A 22,550-nucleotide genomic window follows, 5' to 3' on the forward strand; every position below is an offset into this window, starting at 1 on the left:
TTAAGGTTGAACGTCGATAAGGTTTACAAGGGGCACAGAATGTCTAGGGGTTCTTCTACCTGCAGGCCACCAGGATCTTGAATAAACTGTAATCCAGACTCCTTCTAGTGCTCTTACATTCATGTCTCCACTACATTCACCTCACTAAGAGCTCAAGGACACTCATGGGCCAGTTCTTCACATGTTTTTGTTGCACTTTTACTGTACCACATAAATGATGCTAAGAACTAACCCCTATTTCTGTACTCTATATAAATCACATCTGCAAGGGGTGTTCGCATTAAAGCGGGTCTTTTTATTGTGCACAATAACAGAACACAGTTCTGAGCATAAAAACTTCCTTCATTTCTCTATATAATTCTCTGCTACCCTAAGGCACTTATCCCAGCATCTCACTAGTGCTTGGACACCATCAAGGCAGACAGTTTTCTCAGTACGCCTGAAACTCGCAGACAAGTCCAACTAATGTATAAGTGGTGTTGGTGAATGATTGTATGTATTGTATTGTACAGTACAGGTTTAAGAGACAGATATGTCTCTTCCAAGAGTTATCTGTTGATTAGGCGTCCACCGTGTGAATGTTCCCGGGAGGGACTGCAACGTCATATATATATATATATATATATATATATATAGATAGATAGATAGATAGATATAGAGCTTATTTTGTATGTATACTGTATACTTGTATTTCTCCTCCTATCTTTATCTTCAAGTGAATGCTATATACATCACACAGCTTTGAAGCATGTAAGTGAGTCTGACTACAAGCGTTTTGATGTACAGATGCCACTGATAATTTGTGCACATGACAAATAAACTTCCTCAGGTTTTCCCTCAGGAAAAAGGCACACTGCTGTTGTATTCCATGTAGTCTGTGTTCGAATGCTGTGCTCTGATCTTGCTTTCATTACAACTTCAGTCATGATTATCTTCCCTTAATCGATGAGTCTATTTGTGAACTGGGCAGAACCATTAAAGCCTAAGGGAGGGGAAGAAAAGCCTCACGGGGCCTCTGGTGTCTCGAGCAGTTTAGTTATGTGGCTAATTAGCCAGAAAGATTGTATTGGAAAACAAAACAATCCAATTCCAGGTTTTGTTAATGGTTCCACTTCCCCTTACAGCCAGCCAGGAGACACATAAGATATAGCCATTGTTTTAAAGATTTAGAGTTAAAAGGTTAGCACGCTAAATGTCTACACTACAGGGTCAGAGCCAAACCAGGTGTCTGTGAGGTGTCTGAAAAATAAATCCACACCCAGAGTCTTTTCTTAACCTTGAGTAGTGGAAGAGCTGGGACTGGATTTGCTTCTTCAGTTAACGAGGCTAACAGCGCTAACATGTCAGCTTACAGACGTGTACTTAGCATAATGTTAACCTAGAAAATATACTGCAGGCTTCACATGCTTATTTAACCAACATGCTGCTGCAGTGCAAAGAAATTTACATTTCGAGAAAATACTGTACAAACTGATTCTGTACATTTATTACAAAAAAGTGCAGTACTACTAAGTCCTGAGGACAAGTGAAAAAGACCTGGGAAAAAGTAATGACATGAATGAAAGAAATAATAATAATAATAATAATAAAAATAACAGATAATTATTGACATATTTCAATGAATTAGAATTCAATTTAATTAGAGAAGTGTTTTTTTTATCAGACAATTTATAGAAAAAAGTCCTGTAATAAAAAGAAGAAAAGATACAAGAAAGCGCTAGTGGACCCCAAACTGAAAAAAAAAGCTGTGAAAGAGTGAAACAAACTAATAAAATAATACTAAGACCAAGAAAAAAAGGAATGTAAGGAAAACCAGGAGGAACCAATCCAAAAAATGAAAGATGAAAAGAACACATAAAAGAAAAGAAGAAGAGATCAGGACAGAAAACATTTTGAGAGAAACAAAGAAAGAACTTAAAAGATGGGATGAAGAGAGGGTTCAATAAAATCAGAAGGAAGTAGCAAATAGAGGAAACAAAATAAGGAGGGCTGAATGAAGAAGAGGGACGAATGAAGCAAAGAGAGAGCAAGCAAATCTTCTTTGTCTTTCGGCTGTTCCCTTTCAGGGGTCGCCACAGCGAATCATCTGCCTCCATCTAACCCTATCCTCTGCATCCTCTACTCTCACACCAACTAACTTCATGTCCTCTCTCACTGCATCCATAAATCTCCTCTTTGGTCTTCCTCTAGACCTCCTGCCTGGCAGTTCCAACCTCAGCATCCTTCTACCGATATATTCACCTCTCCTCTGAACATGTCCAAACCACCTCAATCTGGCCTCTCTGACTTTATCTCCAAAACATCTAACCTGGGTTGTCCCTCTGATGAACTCTGAGGATTCTTGATCCTATCCATCCTTGTCACTCCCAAGGAGAACCTCAACATCCTCAGGTCTGCTACCTCTAGCTCTGCCTCCTGTCTTCTCTTCAGCGCCACTGTCTCTAAGCCGGAGAGCATCGCTGGTTTAGAGAGAGCAAACAAATAAAGGAAAGAAAAAGAGATGAAGGACAAATGGGCAGAGGTAAAGAACAAATGATGATGGGAAAGGAAGGAAAGAAAGATTAACAGGAGGCATAAATTAGTTTTGTTTTAGTGTGTGTGTGTGTGTGTGTGTGTGTGTGTACGAGTAATAGTGAGAGAGTAAAATCAAGAAAAAAAGTCAAGGAGAGTTTGTATGGCTTTCACAAAAAACTTTTTTGTTAGTTAAACCTGCCACATGGGGGCAGTGTGAAGCTGTGGATGTCCTGCTGCTGATGTCGTTGATGAGGAAGCCACACTGATACACAACCATGATGTGAACTAAACACACCTGATCATAAACACAGACACGGCCTGCGTACTGACTGCAGCGAATCACCTTCAGTTCTGTGACTCAGCTCACATTACTGTAGCTGTGTGTGTGTCTGTGTGTGTGTCTGTGCATGTGTGTGTGTGTCTCCTCATCTGTGACCCAACACTCACCCCACGCCTCTCACACACACACACACACACACACACACACCAGAGAGGGAAATAAAGAAACAAAGGCTCTTCTGCATGCTGTAGCTGTAACTGAAACAGTGTAGCAGGCAGATTCAGTGTCTCAGGGGAGGATCATGAAAATGTAACGACAGACACTACTGCGCTCAAGAAAAAAAAAAAAACATTTTAAAATTATGCACCAATATCACTTTATCCTCTCGCTGCGCTTCCTGAATGAACGTCCCGGTGTATAGTCTTTTATCAGCTAATTGGGTCTTTGAGAGAAAAAGTCAGCAGTGGCTGCCTCAAACCCATTAGCTCCAGCGCTGTGGCGAGGAGCAGCTCCGTTCTGCCCATTGTTCGTTAACAGGAGGGTTTGATTACACAGCGCACAGGAGCACACAACCTGCTCCCACCAACACTTCAACTCATGCTCACATTCCCTCACTCATCACTCATCTCATTCTGGTCACATGCTCATCACACTATCGTCCCACACTTGCCTCAAACTCATCTCATGCTCACCACACACTCACATCATACTCGTCTCATGCTAATCTAACACGCATTTCACGTTACCTTGGTCTCTCGATTGTTTCGTCTCATGCTAGTCTCATGCTGGCTCCCACTCATCTTCTGCTGATCTCATGATGGGCTCATGCTCATCTAACAGTCGTCTTATGGTGTTCTCCTGCTGGCCTCATACTCATCTCACACTCGTGTTATGCTGGTTTTATACTGGTCTCATGCTCATCTCATGCTGGTGTCATGCTCATCTCAAACTAATCTCACACTGGTCTCATCACACACTCATCTTATACTAATCTCACACTGGTTTTATGATGGTCTCATACTTGTCTTATGCTAGTCTCATGATCATCTCACACTCATCTCATGCTGAACTCACTCATCTCATGCTGGTCTCATGCTCACCTCACACTCATCTCATGCTGGTTTCATGCACATCTCACACTCACCTCATAATCATCTCATGCTCATCTAGCGCATTTCAAGTTACCTGGTGTGGTCTTTGGTTGTTAATCTCATGCTAGTCTCATGCTGGGTCACACTCATCTTCCGCGGGTCCTATTCTGGTCTCAAGCTGCTCTCATATCTTGCTTGTCTGATATTCGCCTCACATTCACCTTCATCTCAAGCTCATTACAAGCTCACCTTACACTCATCACATTTTGTTCTTACACTCATCTCATGCAGATCTCAGACTGTTCACTTTTGTCTCACACTCTTAGCCACTGATCAAAATCACTGCTCTGACACTCATCTAAAATCTGGCAACAAGAAGGTGTTGGATGTTCCCCAGCTCGTGAGACAGCTCCACCAGTTTTATACGAACTCATTTCTGGACCATGCTGCTTGAGGACATAAACAGAACGCAGTCATTTTCAAGTTAGAGTGTCTTCTTCATCATACGACCTGAGCCGGAGAAGACACACTGTCACACATAGAATTTAACAAACTTTATTAAAAAGTCTTGTGTTTCTACGAGGTGGGAGGAAACCAGAGAACTCACTGGAAGGCTGGGAGAGAACATGTCAGTTATCCGAGCTCAGGCTAGAACCAGGAACCCTGGAGCTGTGAAGCAGGAAAGAAATCGAAATAACCTTAAGGTTCATCGCTAAAACAAAATTCTGTAATGCACTCGGGTCCAGATTTATTAAAGTGACTCATTTACAGTAGGGGTGCAGGTAGTGGGCGTGTTGTGGGTGAGTTACACAAGAACTGAGTAACTAAAATTCATGTGTAAATAATGTCCACGCTGATAGAGAACGAGTTTAATGCTGTTTGAGGAAAATATTAAAGTTCAAATCTTGTAATTTATCATAACATTTCTCTCTTCATCAAAACTATTTGACATTCTCAACGCAGCGTCTGTCTGATTTATCCTTACGAACTTCCTACACAAAATTACAAATTATTAAAATGAATGTTTCCCCAAGGGTGACTCAAATGAAAACCTTTAAAGTGTGACAAATTGGAATAAAAATGATTGTTGTTAAGCGCTGGAACACTCTCATAGACGGAATAGAGATTATGTGTAAAATTTATTTAAATAAGCAATGCATTCATTTGGCTGATTCTTATGAACTTAAAAAAAAATGTAACTTCTGTTTGTAAATGGACCATGATAGACCTGAACCCATGTCAATATATATTCAATGTATTCTTCATATTTTGCATCTAAGCAGCCAGACCTTTTGCATTTTTAATCTGGTCGTAAGGAAGTGTTCTCCAAGCTTCATGGAGGATTTCTGTCTAGTTTTTGGTTCTAATTTTCACTCCAGTCCCTGTACTTAATCTGTTTCAGAGGAATAGTTTTTTTGCTGTTGTTCTTTTTTTTCACAGTGACCCAGTAATCTTTCAAGCATAAGAACATCTAGCTTAATGCATGAACCAGTGAGAAACAGGTGCAAATTATAAGAGACGATCAGGCCGGTAATTAGGATTTTATTAGTAAGGAGATGCTGAATGCTTAGTGCTTGGAACAGACGAGAGGGGAAACAAGGTCGCTGCTTGTTACATGAACAATTTCTAAATTGTGTTTTTAGGCACTTTTAGGCCTGTTGCAGTAATAAACCATTTGTTCTAATTTCTTTTATTGAATCTACATCATTTAATTTAATTTAATATGAAACAGTGGGGGTGTTAAGACTTTTGGGCAGCTCACACAAACACATGCAGTATGCAGTACTGTACAAATGCATCAAATATAATTCGAAACATAATTTACATGCAGCGTTATAAATATCTAAAAACTCATAATATCATCAAACCTCTCTATTATTTGCAGGTTATCCTTAAAAGATTAAGGTTTTATCTCATTTTTATAAATGTTGTAGATTAAATTTGTTTCTAAATACTGAAAACAAATTTGCACGGTTTTAATACCCGGCGTTCAGTTGTACTAATCAACATAAGGTCTCTAATCGTACGCTGTTTGCATCGATTCCTGTGTTTTAGTAGAATTTTAGCATTTTAGTAGAAAAGCACCAGATTGCATAATCACCCATTCAAGAGCATACACACACACACACACACACACACACACACACACACAAAACCCAGATGTGTTATTAGCTCAATCGAAAAAGCTGAGCGATCCTGAGTAGACCCTGTTACCCAATCAGCTTGCATGTCTATTTTTGCATCAGTTTTCTAGCTCGCTTGTGTTTATACATGTGCAAAAATAAGCAGAGGCATGAGTGCAGGTTTTATCGGGAACACTCGCTTGTTAATGCAAATATCTAGTCGGCCATCATCACGTGACGCCATGTGGCAAGGGATGGAGTTGGCCATGATTTGTTAACTTTAGAAAATCTGTAACTATTCATTCCTCACACACACACACACACACCGAGCAGTTTTTAGAGTTCGGAAAATGGTGTGAAGTGAAAAAAAACAAGCTCTGTGGGGAATAAAATGACTTGTAATGCGTAAAGGTCAGAGGAGAACAGCCAGCCTGCTGACAGGAAGGTGAGAGGAAACCAAATAAAGCGGCGTTCCACCATTCCTGAGGAGCACAGTGTGACGTGGACGTGCTTCAGCAGGAGGAAGCCGAGCCTACAGGGGGCACTAACTCACTGGTGCTCCTGACAAACTGCAGATGGACGGGTCAAAATTTTGGCAAAGTAGCATGAAACCATGGATACTTCCTGCTTTGTGTCAACAGTCCACGCTGGCAGGGGTGTAATGGTGCGGGGAAGAGTTTTTCTCTATTTTTTTTGGAAGCCAGCCGAGACTATAATGCAGACTTGAGTGTCCCTTAAATGCCAAAGTAATCACATTAAAGAGGTTACAGAAGATGAATAAATTGATTAAATATCCCAGGACCTGCTCGAGCATTGTTCCTGACCTATATAGCTGTAGCTACACGTCCTCCAAAGCAGTGAACTAGTGTGCCAAACATGTTGGGGGGCTCCTTTATGGAGATTAAAAAAAAAATGCAATGTTTATGATACAACATCACAAAGCAGAAAACTGTAATAGCAGTGTGCAAAAGTATTATCTGTAGTACAGATGTTGTTATATATGTTTATTGTCTGCATTATTATATACAAAATTATGATGTATTTCCAAACATGACTTACAAAGTAATAAATAAATTACATTACAGAAGAATATTTGCATATTTGCTTCCTTGTAAAGAAAGAAAGACCATTATTACAACATGACAGAACAGTTAAAGGTGGAATTACAAAAAAAAAGTTAATGTAGACTCCTGGGATTTGCATGAAAATAGAATGGAGAGAGTAACTCTGGCATGTTTTCCAGCATGCTCAGTCAAACCTACAAATAATTTAGGAAAAATATCTATAAAACTGCACAAATCTGTATCTAACACAACTGATTATTAGATATCAAGCAAAGAGTTTTCACACCAGATATCGACTGTTTATTTTATTCCTAATATGAGAAGTTCATTTTATGTGAAAGTGTTTTCAAAAGCATTTTTTCCTATGGCATTTATATGTATATGTATATAAAACAATAAAGCTTATTATAGCTTCAGAAAAGGAAATACAGAGGTAGTGAAGTCAACCCAAGACTTGTGATGAAATTTCTGGTGAATGAAGCGATTAGAATTTATAGAAGACTTTAAGTACAGTACGGCGATGAGACACTTATTACTAATCAGTATTCGAATGGTGCAAATGTTTTAGAGAAGGCCGAACATCTCGACCGAAGTGGTTGGGAGACCACTGCACTCAGTCTCATCAACATTCTTGAAAATCACATCAGAGGAACTTGTAGAAGAGACGCATCTGTCTATGTGAACTGGACGCACTAACATTCACCAACACCACTTGCATATTACAGAACTCGGCTGCATGTTATTGCTGCATCCCCTGTACAGTCTGATCTCACTCGTTATAATGTTCTGCTACAATGTTGTAAGAACTTTATAATGTTGTAAGAAGTTTCTGCTTTGAATTATCTAATATAGTTCTTAAACATCATACAAACATTGTCACAAAACATTCGCAAAATGTTCCAGAAATTCGGGGAAACATGGGAACATGGGGATTTATTTCGTATTCTCCTCCTCATCACCATATGTCATTGGAAATGTTTATGCCTGAGAACATTTTTCGAACCTAAAATTGTAACCTGGGATTGAGCTACACACTAGCAGGAGTACTCCTGAAGTCCAAACACAGCCAGTGATTTTTTTTTTCTTCTGGTAGACAGAAATGTGATCCTGCTTTCCGTCAGTCACCGTGGCTCGATCATCTCGTAAACGCCAGACGTGTCATTAAATCTGTCAGCTGGAGAGAAAAGACAAACGCACACCACGAGGGAAAAGAAGCACAGGCGTGATGAGGTGTTGATCCTGTTTCAAAATACAAGAGCAGTTTGAAGGATGGTGAGGAATCACAATTAGACACTGCTGGTGTGTACAGACTAAATGCTAAGCTGTTGGATGGGACTGCTGACTGGACATTTGAGGTTGTTATTAGACATCATACCTGCTCATTAGGAGATTTGATTAGATGACACTTTTCGAAGTGTTGTAATTAAGGAGAAAATCACATGGAGGTGTTCTGTTTAAGAAATTAAATCATTGACCTAAGCAGCTACTCTTCATTCCACACACGCACATAAACATACACTATAACCAGTTATTTCTTGTATTGCATAAACTCCTTTGTCATGAAGACGTTCAACTTTACCTCTGATTGTTGGACAACAAGACGTGACAGGACACTCCACTAAGGCTGTTCATCACTTTGAACACGTTGATGTTATTAATACAGTACATGTTGCATTGCATGAGTCACTTCTCTTCCTGATGCGTTATTTCCTCTGATTTATTTCGTATTCTCCTCCTCATCACCATATGTCATTGGAAATGTTTATTTTTTGTTCTGATGAATCACTACAAGTTAACCCTTTCATGCACAAACCTCCAGTTTCTTTTCTGCTTTGCCCTTTTTCAATCTTAAAATTGCTTGATACAAAATAAGCAGGTTGTTCGAATTAAACCAAGACTTTTGATTGTGCAGAATAATCGAATAGACTTATGAGAGTTTCTCTATATAATCCGCTGCTACACTTATCCTAGTGTTTCACGATGCTTGAATACCATTAAGGTAGCTGTGGCTGGAGCCATGATCGGAGGTTACGCTTCACGTCTGGGACGGTAGCCTCCCAGGAACTCCTTTAATGACTCAAGCATGTGGAAATAGCTTGGAGCGAGGTCAGAACTGTACGGCGGATGTTCCAAGAACTCCTAGCCGAGTGTGTGTAATGTGCAAGTGGTGGTGGTGAATGATTGTGTCTAGAGTTACTACAAACATCCTGGTGACAAGATTTTCAAGAATCAGGACGAGAATTTTAATGGGAACGAGTGTAGTGCGTGCAGAGCCACCACGGCCAGGATCGCCATTCATGGACATATGGCCTTCTTTAAAACGTTTGCACTATTCATGTGTTTTTCTGAGAGTCTCATCACTGTACTGCGCTTCTATAAATGTCAATCGCTTTTACGCCTTCATTCACGAGAAATTTCTCCAATAGTCCTGGTTAGACCTGAACGCCCCTCGTATTTACTTTGTAGTGGTCCGGTTCAGGCAGGATCCTTCAAGCCACAGTTCAGATTTGAACCTCGTTAGTGATGTAATGTTCTCAGGAGTTGCCGGAGCGATCTCACATTCCTAACTGCACTTAAGAAACACTCAGCAGTGCCAGGCTTTAAGTTCGGTTTCTTTCTTTTTTCTGAAAGCACAATGCTTGGCTGACACTTCTCAACATGCAAACACTTAAACTGGTCCCCGTCCAAGGTGAGTGGGTGTGATGGTGCTCTGAGTGGGCGCTGGAAGCGTGGGTGTTTGCTTTCGCTCAGACCTCGCCGCCTGGCTCCTTTTTCGGAAGATTTTCTCAGGATGAGTCTCCGGTGTCTCATTTCCATATGCATATGTGGTTCAAGAGAGCGCAGCATGAAACGGAGCAGCTCGCTCTGTTCCCTCGCCTGTGCGGGTGCGCTGGAGAGGTTAAACGTGCTATCGCTGACAGATCCGGTGACCCGCTCGGCCCGCTCGTGAATAAATCAGCGGGAGGAATTAGCACTTCAGGAGCATGTTTTCATCTCCTGACGTCGAACAGAGACGCTTTTGTTGTGGAGTAAAACCTCTTGGCTCTGATTGCAGAAAGGAAAAGACAGCTCTTAGTTAATCAGCATGCAGAATGATGCCTCGGGCGTCAAATTGTCAGGCTTCGGCTCGTCCTGGAAAAGCAACAGGAGATTATGTATAGACGCTGAATCTCCATTGCGCTAATTAAAATACATGGAATTGGTGAGGGATACAAAATCCTTTGCTAAATACCACTTACTCTTGTCAGTCATTTTGCTCTGATACACATATACACACACACTCACAAATTTTCAGGATGCTACATGTACATGTGTGTTGTTTATGTTTAGATGTTGCTTTCTCTCTCTTTCATTTATTATTGTCAAAGATCCTTCCATTAATTTTTACATCTCTAATCAGTGTCAGCATCTGTAGACTGTATAAGAACTGGACCAATCTTCTGTGACGTCAACCATACTGTAGGTTCCCTGAAGAAGCTCAACTCTTAGTTGAAGCTTAACTCTTGGACCCTCCTCATTAGCATAACTCCTCCTGACCACTCTTAATCCATAAATGGGCGAATTGGTGGAATGAACGAAACGCTAAGTCGGCTAACATTTAATTTACTTTACTTCGCATTCGATTGAACTCTGTCATCCATACCCTACACACATCCTGTGTCATCTCCTAGATTTCGTGTGCTATGTTCAACTACAACGATTCCAGCTAGCTGGTTAGCAAAAGTGATGTTTAGCGGTTTGACACCTGAATTGCAGCTGTCACTTCAATCAGGGCCACATTCCTAAATATGTATTTACTTTATGTCTATATGTCCACACCCTGACATTATCTCTTGTGGAGGCGGATTTTGTACACGTAGCTGTCAAACATATCATTTGCTTAACAAGTAACAAGTTAGCTCATCATGACCGTACACCATATTTATCTTATTGTGCGCAAGAGTGATAATCAGGTGTAGGTCCAGGTCTCTAGGTCTCATTAGGAAAAATATTAAATGCATGTTATTTCTATTCACAAATAAATTACACCCTTGCTTTACAAACTAGCCAGGGCTAATTAGCTTGATAAGTAGTTTGACAAGAAACTGTCAAAATAAAGCCTCGTTGTGTAGGTTTAATATTTTTGCTGGAATTAACATTACCAGCCGTATGTACAGTGGCTTGTAACACCTGAGAAAAATACAGACAGACTGAAAGCAATAGCACACTACTGGAGTTGGACCCAAAGACCGGCTAAAAGCAAAAATAAATAAATAAATAACAAGTAGAACATGTTGCTGATTAAATGAGTCCTTTAGCATCAACACATCAATCTTTAAAAAACTTGAAAGAACAGTAAATATCCCCATTAGATAAAATGATGGTCCATTACTTTTGCAAATCTTTGCTTTTACTGAAATTAATGACTTTTCTAGACAAATATAGATAGTTATGTGTTAAATTGTGCTTTGTTTAATCTCAAAATTAGGTAGAAAACTAAACCAATGTACCTTAAAGTTTGTGCACTCGTTGTTTGTGCATCTCACTTATACTGTCCGTCCTTGGTGGACATCCCACTCTAATGCTCTCCAGTCTACTCATCTGAGACGGCTCTCCGCATGTCTGTGGAGTCCTGAGTTCACTAAACACAACAGCATTAGTGAGTTCTGATGTACTGACAATCAGTCGAGGAGGCTCTGGTTCCAGTTCATCCCAAAAGTGATGGTTCGGTGGCGTTGAGTCCAGGCAGGGCTGAGTGCTGGACACTCAACATCTTCCACTCTGACACACTCTTAACATAACATGGAGCTTTTCATGGAGCTGACTTTTTGTAAATCTCACAGGTTTCACGAGGCTTCTTAGTTCCAGTTAAAGTAAATTAGATGAGAATGCTCCAGCATACAATACATAGACATCATTCTAGTCTAGACAATTGTTTACTTCAAACTTTGTGATACAAGTTTGAAGAGAAACCATATACAGTATAGAGTACGTGTCAAGGTCAGTACTTTATGACTATGTACAGATTCTGCTGCTTATTTTTCTTTTTAAATGATAATTCTAATCTTTAAGTGTTATGTAATAACCAAAAAAAAGTTTTTTATAAGTCTCCCTCCAGCTTCCTGGTAAGTTTGGTAAATGGCTCTTCTTACTGTACATTCATGTTAGTTAATTAATTAAAGGACTAATGAGATGAAAAAGATCTGCACATCTGCTTGTTTAGATAAACATTAACCCTACATGTAGTATGATGTTCCTATGTGTATAATTTATAATTTATCCTATTTGTTACTGTAGTTTTAGCACTATTAATTCTTTTACTACTCCACTTACTGTACAGTAATAATTGATGAAACTAATATATCTGAGCAAATATAAAAACCTGGGCCTTCCACCCTTACTCATGGCGAAACACCTTCTGTACCTACTGTATCACTTGAGCCACCAGTGCCTTGCCGGTTCAAATTAAGTATGCTTGTTTTACATTTGGATTTCATCAGACAGCACTTACACGATTAAAAAACGATGATCAGGTGGTTTCGACCATTAAAAAACATTAACATTTATAACCACTTATGTTTTTGGGATTTGGGTTTCCCTTGTGCCATCAGGGAGGCTCTGGACACTTGAGGCGTAGAACCTGAATATTAGTGATGGATCACTTGGTTGGAGCCTTTGGATTGCAGGGTGAGGCCTCTGAAGATTAGATTTGTTTGCCTGGTGCATCCCATGGGTGCTTGATTGGATTGGGACGTGGGGTATTCAGGGTGGTAGAGTTGGGTGTTTTGCCTACTGGGCCCCGTGTGCAGTGTGCTGTTTTGCACTGGGTGCTTTGGTGCCTTTCTGTTGTGACCAGGATGGACATTTTTGGCAAGTTGTGCTGTATTGGCTTTTCTGTCCCTGTGGCCATGGATGAGCCTTGGGTCCCTGTGGCCATGGATGAGCCTTGGGTGTCCATGATCCTGTCACCGGTTTACTGGGATATATTTGATAAGCAGCGTTATTTAGTTCACCTGGTGGTGGTGTTAATATTATCCCTGATTAGTGTAAGCATCATTGCACTTTAGGAGGAAGAGAAACTTTTATCACCCCCCAGGTGGCTTTCATGGGCTGATTATACAGCGTAAAGTGATAACTAGTTCTTACCAGCAGCGCAATCAGGAAACTGACTTCCTATTAACAACAACACAAATACAGGATACCGCCAGTGCTAATGAAAGGACTGAGCTACATTAAAACTCACAAAGCAATCCTGCTGAAACACCCCCACACACACTGATGACCTTCATGCCCATTATTCTGTGAATACAAAATGGTACGTCTGTTCACGATAATTAACTGTTGTGTAACACAGATCAATTAAGTTTATTGTTCTGACATTCTGATGCTCTTTAAATTCACTGCACTCAAAGATTACCAACCTGTTTTAGTCAAATTTATGTCATTTATTTATTAATTTATTTTATGAATATGTGTGGATACAGGGTGAAAAGCTTGGGTGAAAAGTGCGATGAATGAATACAGGAGCCTTGCATCCCGCTGTAGGCCCTGAGCCCTGACAAAGCATTGCAGGAAATCAAACACATGATTAAAAAAAATATCAGGGATCATTATCCTTGTTGTTGTTGTTATAAAGGGGCTGCATTAATCAGTTCGTAACACTTCAATGCGAATAACAGCTAAGAACAAGGAAACTCAGTGGGAGTTAAACGACTCTCTTGTTCCAGCTGGTGATGGCGTCCTGCCTTCTGTCCCATCTCATGCATCGTTTCTCGGGCCATGCCGTGTTACAAACACTGCTTACGCATTGAATGACTAGCGTCCTTTTTGAAGCTCGGTACATTCTATAGGTGTTTTGAGGGCAACACTGTCCCCAAAGGAGCACAGAAATGCAGAGTTTACTGTTTTTCTTCCCCCTATCAGACCCACCTGACTCAGCTTTGGAGCTCATTACCGAGCCCTTGAGTGAGTTGGTCAGGTTTATTAGGGGCGGATAATACACTACATCACTCACTCCCTTCTCGGATTAGATAAAAAAAAAAAAAAAAAACAATGCAACAGAAGACCAGGAATGTGTTGATAGTTATTTAAAAATAATGCATGTTTAACATAAAAACCTTGAAACCCCAGATTTGCGTCGTCATGCGTCATCAAGTCGCTTACGGTGTCAGTTTTTTAATTAACACTCGTGCCGCTCGCCCGGCCCCTGCCATGTCAGGCATGCAGAGCTTTGTGTCTCATTTACTCTTTAAACTGAATATGTATTTTAATGGAACATAATCCTATAAGCAGAATGCCATAGGGCCTTTTCTGAACCTCTGTTAAAGGCATAGGCAGGGAGAATCAATAATGTTTAGTTTTTTTCTTTTTGGCTTGTCTTGTGAAGAATGTCTTAAAAGAAAATTTTATCAGGTGACCGTGTGATTTTGGGTTTCTCAGTGTACTGCACTGTTAGATAAAGGTACTGTACAGGTGTGAAGTTGTTCTCTAAGAGAGTGTAAATGACTTCCACAGTGGGTTTTACTGTCTAATTATAAAAATGTAAGACTTTTCTAGGTTCTTTTGGTACAGTAGTTTCTTTAGGAAGTGTTTTTATATCAGGAACCTTCAGGAAGCTAATAAATCTTAATTATAAAAATCTTAACGAACCCTAGCAGGTGCCAGGATAGTTTAGTGAAAATTGTCAAATCCTAAAATACAATAAATAAATTTTATTTTTTCAAGCCTATAAAACAGGTCTAACACACGTGTAGAAAATAAGATTCTTAAATGGTTTTTGAATGGAGTTAACTGGATAGTTTTGCTTTTAAATAGAATAAAATAAAATAAAAACTTTTTTGTAGGGATTAGAGTAAAAGCCTTTAACAGCTTGCACAGAGGGATGATGTTCAAAGAAACCCTTGGCTCTAAAGGTAAGAATGAATGATGCAACTAAAAAAAAAAGAGGATCCTTAAAATTTATTTGAAATGTTAGGGAAATCGAAGCAAAATGCATTTAAATGCCATTTACAAAACCCCAAAGTGTATTTTTGTTTATTGCATTAGGGTTGCAATTTAAAGGATTTAAAGGTCACTATTATACTAATTTCTTGCACAAGTTAATGTAAGTCTTAGAAATCAAAAAAAAAAAAAAAAGTGTGTTAATGTTCCAGCTGAAATCCCACTCAGATCCGACATTACAACTGCTTGGTTTTCTTTCTAGATTTTTCTTTTTCACACTCATTGTTTCAGTGTATGAAGCTCTAAATGAACCCCTTTGAGGAAGTGCCATTTTCTAGCCAATCAGAAAACAGGGTCTGAGCCTGTCCATGACTGAGACCGCTCCCTCTCATTTATAATTATGATAACAAAAGGCAAGCTTTTCAGATTTGAATCAGGGAAAACTTTCTACCCTCATGGTGTCCAAGCACCAGTGAAATGCTGGGATGAGTGCATTAGTGTAGCAGGAGATTTTATAGAGAAATAAAGGGAGTTTTTATTCTTATATCTGGGTTCTGAACATCCCTCGTACATTCCACAGACCGGAAGTGGTGAAAGATGAATTGTGGCTGATCCAGGTGATGATTGAAAAAGGAATATTATGATAAAGCAAATGAGAACTGTATGCTCACTACTGTGACCTTGCTTGCCATGCTAAAACAGGAAAAGAAAACAAATGTCTACCTTTTCGCAACCTTTTTAAGGCTATTTTAAAGTCTTTTTGTGTGTTTTTTAAAAAGTAGATAGACCTGAACTTTTGCTAAGACCTTGTCTAGTACAGCTCTAAAGAACCTTAATTTTCAGCAATATACTGACGAGAGAGTGTCCGTTACTACCTTCTGAAACACACATGAGAGCCAACACCAGTGTACACCAATATGTATGAATGTTTATTTGACATGTATTTCTCCACCTCTTCACTGAACTAGAAAACGACCTGTGACTGGTGTGACCTTCGGGCTGTGTCAGTGATCTGGTTCCTGTCTTATGGATCAGTTAACCACTTTACTGCTTCACTGAATCTCAAGTTGAGCCCAATGAGAAAGACAGGAAGAAAAAAAAAACACCAGAGAATAAACTGATCCATGCTGTACTGTACCGATCTACTGCTGGTTTACCGAATCCCACTATAAGGACGCAATAAGGCAAATATGCTACTCGAACAGATATTGCTATCTGTTAGTTTAAAAGCAAAGTTCTTGTCTTTAATCTCAGCTGTTCATGCTGTGTGTGGCAGTATGGTGGTTACATAAGTGACAGGACACTCTGCTCTTCAGAACTACCTGCGGTGACGCTGAAATAAGGATTCGATCCCGCGGTGGCCAAGTCATTAAAAATCAAAAGGTGGCTGATAACCTCTGGCTTCTCTCAGTGGAAAGATGGAGGTGTCAAAACAAAGTATCTTCTTGTAAGTGCTAGTCCTGAAGCTAAAATGAGCACCTTGCATTGCTAGTTTTTTTTTCTCTCACATGAAGGGTCATCTGACAAGACTGAGATAAGACCAGGAACTAGGGAGGAGATGTAGCCAGAGGCTCGGGCAACGGGCATGGACTGGGGTCCAGGGGTGGACTATTGGGCTAAGAAGCTAGAACTTTTAAACTCGTTCCCAAACAGAAATATGGATTAACCCTCATGTTCTGTTAATTGTTAGCACTGGCTGTCAGGGTGATTTACCTGTTTGTAATCTTTATACCGTGATAAAGTCTCAGAGATTCACGATTAAATGAAAAAACTCCATCCTGAAAGCTCGACTAGACGTAAACTAAAGGACTAATGCTCCGCTGCATCACTGTCTTCAGGTGAAGATGAAGTGAGCTAAAGCCCACTCCACCAATATCACCATGTACAGTGGTTGAACAGCATCGTGGGAACCATCGTGATTGCTTAACTGTTATTTTATCTAGATATTCTATAAAAGGTTTAAACATCATTCTAACTCTCACTTACTCATTCTACATGGAGCTTATCCTGTACAGGGTTGCAGGTGGCTTGGGGCCTATCGCAGGTGGGGTACAGCTTGAATGGGGTACCAATCTATGACACACACACTTCCAGTTAGCCTACTCTGCATGTCTTTCTGGTGTTGGAGGAAACCAGAGGACCCAGGACCAAGCACAGGAAGAACATGCAAACTCCTTGCATGGAGTGGCAAGGTGGCACTTAAACCTTCAACCCTGGAGGTGTAAAGCTAACCACTGTCACATCGTCCTGCCCTGTTTAAACAACATATTTAATTAATCAAAATATCTTTAAACAAAGCACACAAAGTTTGGAAGTTGGACCACTAAATTATCATTGCTGGGCCCATGAGCAAGACCCTTAACCCTCATCTGTTGATATGTGTAAGTCGTTCAGGATAAGGCTGTCTGTCAAATGCCATGAATGTCTGATGATGGGAAACAAGCCCAATCGATGGCACCTACATTTAAGGGAATGATGGGGCAAAGAGCTGCAAAGTAAAGGGCAAGAGTGTGCAAGTTCAAATCCACCCCACATCCCGCAGCAGCAATTACTGCTCAGTACTCCATGATGGCGCAAAGCCAAGAGAAGGAGAGTAGCACCAAAAAACAAGAGGCTTTACGTTGTGTCCTTTTAACGTGTGAAGAAAGGAAGACCCCGGCACTCTCACGCCCTTCAAGAGACCAGAAACTGACAGGGAATGTAAAGAGAAAGAAAAAACCAACAAGCTCTCTGGGTGGGTTGATATGGCTAGATTACAGTTCTCAGCATTAATATGATAATCAGGGGTTGTGTCGAGGATTTCAGAGGTGGTAGCGGTCCCATGAGAAGGTTTTAAGTCCTGTGGCGCTTTATACTGTATAATCACTATGATTAACCCACATACTCTGTTATTCCATCAGTGGGATGTAAACAAAACCTCTGACTAATCGAAACGGCACTCCTCCGTAAGTGCCGCGGTAATGAAGCCGCAGGAAAACACTGCAGCGAGAGACAAAGTAAACAGAGGAAGAGACAGAGAGTGCGAGTGTAAGAGAGAGTAGAGAACGTGAATGGCAGAAGCAGAGACGTGCCATATGAGGGAATAAAAGAGGAAAGAGGGAAGGGTAGGAGGGAGACAGGGTGCAGAGAGACGCACCGTGACGCACGTCGGCTGTCTCGGGGGACGAGTCGAGCGGTAAACAGTCTGTCCTCTGGGCTGGGAGACCGGCGAATGCGTTGCAGCGTTTGCAGCGGCGCCGAGCTACAGCAGGTGCGAACAGAGCCATGACTCAGGAGAACGGCTCTTCAGAGGACATCGTTCAGCAATGGCCTCTTTAGTCTGACTTTTACCATAAGGATATGTTCAAATGGTCAAACCTGCTGACCAGCCAAAAAAGAAAAAAAAGAAAAAAAAAGAATGCGTGCTGGGGGAAAAAGAATGCATACTGGGGCTACTCATCAGTACGCAACATTTCTGCAAGGAAAGCAAGGGAAGCAAAATGTGCATTTGGGGGGAAAAAGCTGATTATAGTCTCTTAAGCCTTGAAAGAATACTCCAGCAATTTTTTTTCTCAACTTAATCGCTATTCACTTCTGTCTGGAGTGTACATGTGATTACCAGAGCTAAGGATTTTCCCCGTGTTCAAAAAAAACAAACAGAAAAAAAAACATTTGGTTTAAAGGCTAAAAACGCCTAGGGCTTTTAAGCAGGTGTTGGATTGAAATATTTCAACCATATAATCAGAGGTGTAGTGCTAGGTACCAGAGCTCCCCTTATGTACAGTATGATGCATGATTATGTTGTGTCTCGTTTATATACAGCACATAAGTCGAGTATGACTAACCACACACACACACACACGAGGATGGCTGAAATTATGAATAGTTTTGATTATGGTGACAACATTACCTAAGCCAAATATTTAGAAACACAGAAACGGAGCTACAATCACTGTGCTACTGGCAATATTTAAGGGGGAATAGTTTTTTGCACAACACCTTAAAATCCTAAAGTCTTTAAAAAATGTATAAAATGAATTTTCTCGCCTGCAGCAAGTAAGTAAATGGCAAAGGGTGACTCCGGGAGAAAAACACCCCATGTATATAATGCAAGCTACTATAGGATAAGACAGGCATTACAGAACGCCTTCATAAAGTTGTCCTCATAAAGATTTATCCAACACTGGTAGTAGCAGTAAAAAGTAGTTTGGGTTACTTTGCCATGTTTCTTGTATGCCATCTAAGTCGCACTTCACTGGTAACATGGTACAGTTAATTTTCCCATCTCTGGAAGGCCTGACAGATTGATAACAGCACTATAAAATGTGTATTTATATAAAATCTTGATTTATATATCAGTTTTCTGTGCCACACTCCAGTCCAGCAGGTGGCGATATTGCACCAACCTCACATAATCTAAAAAAAAGAAAAATAATGTCATATGATGTAGTAATCTTGAAAAATGATTATAGCATTTTGTATGTTCTGCAAAAACTGTGGCATTATTTTTTTAAATGACTGAAAAAAAAAATACTAATTTTAGGCAATCAAAGTTTTGCAACTTTACCTAAATAATCTAACTATAAAGTGAATTGATCCTGAATAAAAAACTGACTCATTGAACCAATAACTAAAATTAACCATCAAAAGCTCTGCTAGCGTTGTTTGAGATTAGCCAAGCAAGCAAGCTGACTGTACTAACGATGTACAGCCACTAGAGGCACCAAAGAGCAAAGATGTATTTTTCATCATACTCCTTCTATACACATACAGCTTGATACATTTTTCCTGCACCATACATTAAACTGGAATTATTTGCTGGAGGATACTAAAACTGTGTTGACCTGCAGAAGAAATGTCAGAACATGCACCATAGGATCAGCCCGAGAAATTATCCGAGCTAACCGCTTGGGTTTGTCGCTTTGCTGCATCATATTTCATTTGCACCATAAGATTGACTTTAAAATATCTCAATTGTAAATGTCTCTCTGTTGCTGAAATCACAGCGATACAAATTTGAACATTTTTATGATTTATTATACACAGGATTTGATATGATGTAAACAGTTTTATTGGCTGTTTTATTTTGGCAACTTCGTACTTCAACTGAGTTTTTTTTTTAAACAATATTGGTTTTTACTTTACTTTTTTTCTACTCTGCTACAGTTCAACTCTGAAGAAATCCATACTTTTTACTTGAAGCAACGGTCAAATCTACTTGTGCAAAGGTCTTGACCCCCTTCATTTCCAAACAGCCAGACTTTCCTGTATTTTTAATGTATTCGTGAGGAATAGTTCCCCTGGGTTTCTGAAGGCCTTTTTTTTTTTTTTTGCTCTTCGTTTTTTGGAAAGTTTTTGTCTCTCAGACATTTTCAGTCCAGTTTCTGTACCTGAGCAGTTTCAAAAGAAGGTTTTTGCTTGTTAAGCCTTCAAGCATAAAAAAAATCATTTAATGTAATGGCATGTGAAAAACGGGTGCGCATGATGAAAGATGATCAGGCCAGTGATTGGTAAATTGGTGATGCTGAATCCTGAGTGACTGGAACAGACGAGAGGGGAAATGAGGTTGCTGCTGAGATTGTTACATAAACAACCAGTTTATAAAAAATTGTGTCTTTAGTCACTTTGCAGCCTGTCATAGTAAAACATTCGTTCCAATTTCTTTAATTTAAAGAAATTACGGCTGGCTTAAGACTCTTAGATAGTCTTGTTTTTTTTTTTCTTGTAACTGTAATTTTTTTTTTTACAAGCAATTGAACCTTGTTACATTTTGCTGAAACTGATATGGTTGGATAATTATACCTAATCGTTTGATAATTATACCTAATCGTTTGCCTGATGACCTACATCATGTACTATGGCTAAGGGAAAAAACAAACACCTTCATCTTCACTGATGTGTGTGTGTGTGTGTGAGAGAGAGAGAGAGAGAGAGAGAGAGAGAGAGAGAGATTTACATACATTCAACGCTACAGTGAGCTAATAAAAGCATTTAAAGATACACAAAAGTATTTAAAAAACTTTTGTGCTTTCTCTCAGGTAGAAAGTTAAACTCAGAACTTTTCCTGGAGTAATATTCTACCTAGAGTGAAGTACAGGACTTGGATACTTTCTCCACTTGCTTATAATCGTAGACATTAGCCTGAAACATACTTGAGTTTTTCCTTTAATGCTTGACGGAAAGCCAGGGCAAGCAAAGCCAAGAAAAACCCCCACAGCGACCATCTAATCATTAATGCAGCCTAGGTTCTGAAGCACACCATTGAACACACGTCCGTCCCTTAAAAAGTCTCTGAAAAGTTTGAGAGACAGACAGAGAGAGAGGGGAAAAAAGAGGGATCGGATACAGTGACTGGAGGACGGCGTGCTGAGGATGCGCCACCATCACGCTCCGTGTCTGTTTGTGACTATGAAGCAGATGTCACTCCCCCCTGGCACCTTACACACGGCACGCACCCGTAATATTGACACCAAGTGTTCCCGAGACGGCCATAAAACATGTATGCACTCCACTTCTCTTTCTCGCTCTCTTTTTTGCAGAGCAGACAGCAAAGTGAAAAACAACTTTAATGTGTTGAGCATGAACCAGCGCTGGGGGCATAACGCCATGTACACCACTCCACACTTTTAAGAGAGTACTATGAGCATCGTGGGTACTTTGAGAACACTGACTGGAATGGGCAATTCGGATTTTGTATCAATTTTGTATCAACTTTGTGTAATCGTTGGTAAACAACTCACTGAAAGTTAAGATTAGTTAAGATATGGCGAAGATATTTAACTACATTGTAGTTTATGTGTGTATAATATTACAATACATATAGATTGTCATGAAAAAAGTGAATAAATAACTGATAAGGCATTAAATAACAGAATATATCCTTAAATTAGATAGAATTTTCAGATTTTCATTGCACATAAAAAAAGAACCACTTGAGATCTTGAGGTTCATGGTAAATTTGCATCAAAGAGATAAAAGCGAAGACCAAGCGTGTGCTGAAATTAAAATGATTTTTATTCCAACCAGTTGTTGACGAAAAAATCTTCGGGAAGAAAAAAAAAAATCCTAAAGTAACATTGTAATTATGTAATCAACACACTTGAACAGTGAACCGTGCTGCTAGCCCCACCCACCCCAAGCACCGTTAGTACCGTTCCAGCTGTAACCTTTGATATACAGGACCACTGTCAATAAGAAAAAGAAAAAAAAAAAAAAAGCACAGTTCTGCTTTTCTACTGCCCCAAAGTTCTGGTACTTGCAGTGGAAAAAAGTCCTGCCCGCCCCTGACCCAAAAGAGGAAAAAAAAGGAATACATTTCTGAAGACACATGACAAGCTCTGCATGAGGCTGCAGAAGACATGAAAACACGGCGAGTCTAGCACACACGCAGCACGTGTCTCGTTAGTCAGCAGCGTCTGCTCGTCCTAATGAAATGCTAATGCCTGCTTTCTCAGGCATGACGCTTGATATTCCCAGTTTCCATGGCACTGAGCTCCGAAATAACAGTATTCCTGACACCTAGAGCAGGCTCCGAGGTGGGAGCTAATATAGCGTTCTTTAATAGATAGACATTGTTTTT

Source organism: Clarias gariepinus, chromosome 3 (assembly GCF_024256425.1).
Source record: "Clarias gariepinus isolate MV-2021 ecotype Netherlands chromosome 3, CGAR_prim_01v2, whole genome shotgun sequence".
NCBI lineage: Eukaryota > Metazoa > Chordata > Actinopteri > Siluriformes > Clariidae > Clarias > Clarias gariepinus.